A 6,000-nucleotide genomic window follows, 5' to 3' on the forward strand; every position below is an offset into this window, starting at 1 on the left:
AAAAATACACAAAAATTCAGTTATCTCATTCATTGATTTATCATTTATAAACTGTTTGTCGCCAAGGAAACCCTCATCCTATCGAACTATTGGCGTTTCAACGCAAACGGAAGCAGACGGATACATGTCCATTTCTGATTTCTTGAATAGTCTGTTTCAGAAATAACTGTTTCGTCTGCGTCCAATATTTGGAGTGTCTAGTTAAAAAATTTCAAAAAAAAACTGAACAAATAAGCAAGACGAAGTGTTGTATACATGTGCTGAAAGAAACGAAAATCCAAACATTTTAAGGAATTAATGAGATTTTCAAAGATGGTAAACGACATCACATTGGTTGCTTGAAAATAGACTGTCCCAAGCAAGTATGGCTACAGAGTTGCTAGTGAAACTAACGTATGATTAGGAACGCCAACAACTTGACAATTTTGTGGCAACTCCTGGCCACAATCAGATTAGAAATTATTAATCAATGAATGAAATGACTAAACTTTGTGCAACTTTAATACGGGTGTACAAACAAACGAGATGGCGTGGAAATACTAAAGGCTTAGCCCCAGTTACCTATGTCACACGGGGAGTTTTCAGAGGTTGTACACTATCTTTTATAAAATGTCAAATGCCTGACTCATACTTTTAAAAGTATAAATTACAAAGTTTTAAAAGTATGTGTGACTAGACATGGGATATGCAACAAATGCAAAACATATAGATTTTTGTTTTATCCAAGTCGGGGAAAGAACTCGTTTGATACCGGTAGGAACATATATCCCAGCCTAACGGTCTCCATATCTTTCTGCGCCTCATCAAACTCGTTCTTTCCGTCCATTCGGAACAAATCACATATGTAGTTTGGCCTATATATTTCTGATCTTTTAATCACATGTTTGACACTTGTCACGTATAACAACGCAGTAACCAAACGGGATGTTGTTAAACATATTCGTAACGCAGCGGCCACACGGAATGTTGTGAAACATATTCAAGCCCAATCAAACTACCAGAAAAATGTCGGATTAAAAACGCAACAAAAGCACTTGTCATGTTTTAGTTATTTACCAGCATGTGTCAATGTGTTATGTATATGTCTTCCTTTGAAAGCTGTCAATGATCCTACGATTTTCAGGAACAAGCTTGTTTCATGTCTGAGTCCGCTGAATGTTCTCTCTTTTGCTGAGAAACTGTGTTTTATGTTTACTGTTTTCTACCTATTATACCAATATTATTGCTAGTAAAGTGTTGGCTTCACTGTCAACATTTTCGATTTTTAGCAACATGCTTTAAAATGTTAGCATGATGTATTCAACAATATTAACTATAGTATAAGCTTAACGATCTCACTTTATTTTCAATTTTTATATTGCAACTTATACAACAATTAACATACACACAGCAAATTCCTATCCTATCAGGTGTTGGACATTCACTTTTTGCATGTGGGGGGCCGTGATTTTCTTTTGAGCTGAAATACTTTCTTTTGCTTTATATCACGATAATTAAGAAAGCTTCGCACACCCAGCTCTGCTGTCAGCCATACATATATTGTTAAAGGGTTCTTTAATCATTTTTGTCCATGAATGTGAAAATCAGACAAGAAATAAGCGCATATTTTAAATTGTGTGATAATACAAATATTGCTTATAATCAGAACACGAGTAAATATTGTAAGATTGAAGCATATTTAATTACTGTCATCTTCCTCAAGTACTTAAGCATCGTTTCCATAATTTTGACACTTTATATGTGTCAAAATTTGTGTTTTCTCCTTTCCAATATGATCAAAATCGGACTCCGTTACACAACTCAACGTAAGTTTACGCACATATCTTTGTAAGTTTTAGACGTAAGAAAATCGAATGCTGCTTCATAAATGTGTTTCACAAAGATATATGTAGATACTGCAAAAATAAACTTAACAAAGACGGCGCATAAGATGACAGCAACAACAAAAACAAAGAAAGACCTCATACATATCGGGCAAAACATGCTTTGACCTATTGGTCATATTGAATACAATATCGGAATTATTTCTGACTAAAGAAGAGAGAGAGAGAGTGAGAGAGAGAGAGAGTGTGTGTTTTGTGTTTGATTTTGTCATGACCAGACACTGTCAGAGATGCACTTCCTCCACGTCTTTAAAATAAAACCTTAATATACAAATCTTAACTTTTTTGTTTACATTTATTAACAAAAATTTAGACTTTCATACTTTAAGATCTGTCGCTGCCTGAATCTTTTCCGCCATAGACCTGTCTGCCTAACGGGAAAACTCTGTGTGTGTGTGTGTGTGTGAGAGAGAGAGAGAGAGAGAGAGAGAGAGAGAGATTGTCGACCTAGAAGTTGATGACTAAACATAATTTAACTTACTTTTGATGGAAACGGCTAAGCCACACTTCATGTTTATATAATCACTTGGCTATACTGACCGCCTTGTATTTCATTAGAATAGCCCAACATGCACGTACTTTGAAGGTCCTCATTTCCAAAAACAACCCAGCAGAGTCCACAATAATAGTGGACAAGGTAAATACGATATTTTGTGCAATTCGCTTTGTCTGCTACAACCTTCCGAACGTTTATATATTCATTGAAATACTAAGAGTGGAATATAAATTCAGTGTTAATTTCAATTTTGATTCAATTGTATGCAATGTAAGACCAAAATCTGAAGAAAATATTAATTTGTGCTTTAACACGCACTTCCTGTTTGGAGGCTAGCCACGCTTTGTCATAAAATTACATTGTATACAGTGGGACGTCATGTAAATCTATTTTGTTAAATCGGGGATCCTCTCTCTCTCTCTCTCTCTCTGGCACACACACACACACACACACACACACACACACACACACTTCATAAATTCTCTTAACATAGGCTTAAGTTAACTATATGAAAACAAGTAGTTTTAAATCTTCTATTTACTTAATGAGACATAAATGCACAAAATTTTTTTTTTAAAAAAAACTTTTAGGTTTGTAGCTCTGATTATTAGATTGGGATCCATATAAACAATGAGTAGTTTCATCTTCCTATCTATTGTATCCACTTTCTTTTTCGCATTTGTTAAAACCGAGATAATAAATAGATAAATAAATAGATAGATAAATAAATAATTAAATAAATAGATAAGTGAAAGTAGCATATACACTCATCATCGTTATCATCGCATATATCGTCCGTAGAAGAAAATAATTTCAATTATTTCAATTTTCTGTTTTGAACAGCATTTAAACACCTAATTATGCACATTATTTTCATTGAGGGAATATTATTATCTTAACTTGAATGTCATACAAGATGCATTTTTCTTTATCTTCTTTTTTTTGTGTAACATTATTCTCTGTAAATCAGCACACTAGTAGAGAAAAGAATGCCATATAAGATCAAATGCCACAGTAAGACTCTATGGCCGATGCTGGAGGTCTCGGGTTCGAACTCCGGTCGAGTCATACCAAAGACATAAAAATTGTACTATTAGCTGCCCCGCTTGGCGCTCTGCATTAAGAGGTGTGTTTGGACTGGTCTGCCTGATGTCAGGATAATATGACTGGGAGGGGACGTGATGCTTCGTGTCTGCGGCATGATGCCCCAGTGCTAGACATCACTATAAACTGCCACACCACAGAAATCACAGAGATATTACTGAAAAATTGTTAAAGCTTCGTTAAAAATCAAAACCACACACGCGCGCACACAAACACACACACACGCACGCACACACACACACACACACACACTCGATGAAATAAAGAGTCAAGAGGAACTGTTTTGAGACGCCTGAATGTCCTAATTAAAACAAAAAATATACAGTTATATTATCAAAAGAGACATTATATAGACTTGTACCAAAACATCCAAATCTGTATAGTAGAAAAGGCAATCAAATGATAACTATATAGACTGGTACTGAAACATCCAAATCTGTATAGTAGATAAGGCAATCAAATGACAATTATATAGGAAAGGTAAGAGCACAGTTCTTCTGCAGACAGCAACAATTTCGAAACAGAAACCTGAATAGAGTGTAATAAAACTATCAAGATTATTAGTGTTTTCATTTTTTTACGTTTTAATTCTTTGGATTTGCTGCAATTTTCCGCAGATGTTTGAGTGATTGTCACGCTGTTGGATAATCAGTATTAACAGGATTAGGCCTATGTGTACTTGAGTGAGCAAGCATCTGGTTAGGATTAGTTCAGTCGAATTTTGACAGCATGCACTTTGCACCCTATGGTCAAATTTTACCTGATGTATACAGAGACAGATTATTATTTGGTAGAATAATATTTTGCTTGGTTTTACATCGATGAAGCAATGTTTCTTAATCACAATATTTGTAGCTCTGAGGAATCATTGTACAAATATGCAATTTCAACGAACATAAATAGCGGGAATGACTGATTATTTTCACTATGGAATCAAAATAAGCCAGTGGGAATAGTATATTAGTCTCATATGGGTCGTTGTGTCGAAATGAAGTGTAATATCCAACTGGAACTAAATACTTTACAAATATTGCTGATAATACCAAGATTTTTTTTCAACTTATAATTTTAAATATTCTTCAATAATACAGATTTCCTTTTATAAATATTAGTTCTTATTTTAGCTGAAACGTAATTATTTTGTCTAAGGACCACGGAGTCGGCATGAAAGAATTTATATTATTAGTCGTTGTTAAAACGTAAAAATAAAGCTTCATTTTCTTAAGGATACGACGATCTGATTATGGTGATAATGAAAATGTTGATGACGATGATCAGGGCCGGATTTAGGCATAAGCTAAACAATCTACAGATTAGGGCCTCACAGTCTGAAGGGGTCTCTCAAAATTTCAGATTTATTTTCAAAATTTGGTACATTTTTTTTTATAATTTATATTTAAGTAATAATTTAACCCGTGATTTTTTTGTATCTGTTAACTATTATTATCAATGCAATATATTTTATATAAAGTACATAACTTTTGTTGTAATAATTACCAAAACAAAATGCCAAGTTCAGTTGTTTCAAAGCCTTATTCTCTGTTAACACTTAACAAATGTGGCCTCTACAGCTCCCATAGCTTAGGGCATCACCATGTCTAAATCCAGCCCTGGCGATGATCATTATTTGCAGTAAGGACTGTTGATTTTATTTATCGCTTTCTTTTTAAAAGAGAGTGGGGCCTCGGGTGGCCGAGTGTTCTAAAGCGCACGCGTTTACCGATAACTGACATCTCACCTCAATCCGCGTAGGTTCGAGTCTCGACCTCGATCAAGGGGGGGGGGGAGGGGAGGGGATGTAAGAAAATTTGCAGGTAGCTTCCCGTGAGTCGGTGGTTCTTACGGGTTTTTCCAGGATAGCTCTGCCGCCAGTTAAACTCGAAATAGCAACATAAAAAGACGATTATTATTACCATACGGATTGGAAATATTGACATCCTCACAGGTAAGAAAGCGGAGAAAGAAAAAAAGTTATACGATATGAATAGAAGCTATGGAAAAGAACTTAGCATACTTGTTCGGAATTTTTCCTCATCTTGTTTCATCTCTCTACTAGCATCAAAATATTCGGTATCACATTGGATGGAATACCTCTCTGAATATCAGCACCTGACCCAGATATACCGAATATAAAAGGGTAATTTGTTACCGTTATTGATGACAGAATTTCATTCAATTTTACGATTTATTGTCTCGATTGTTTAGATTTTCGGACTAATCAATAAAGTAAATTGTATCATACATATATTCATGTCCACATGTTTTTACAGAGTACGTTTACAAACATGTTTGAAAATAGCTTGTAAAATAAAGACCCACTATTGCGTAAATTCTGGAATATCAGGGTGCATCTCAAAACTAACTTCCCTATGTGACTCTAGTTCTCCACCAACATAATCCCGCTTACCACTGCCTCGTACTTGTCGTAAAGTTACGTAAAATTGTAACGAAAACTGGGGGGAGTTATGTAATTCTCGTTAGTGAAGCATCCGTAATCATGTACTGGTGTTGTACATA

This window comes from Sinohyriopsis cumingii, chromosome 10 (genome assembly GCF_028554795.1).
Source record: "Sinohyriopsis cumingii isolate HCF-2022 chromosome 10, ASM2855479v2, whole genome shotgun sequence".
NCBI lineage: Eukaryota > Metazoa > Mollusca > Bivalvia > Unionida > Unionidae > Sinohyriopsis > Sinohyriopsis cumingii.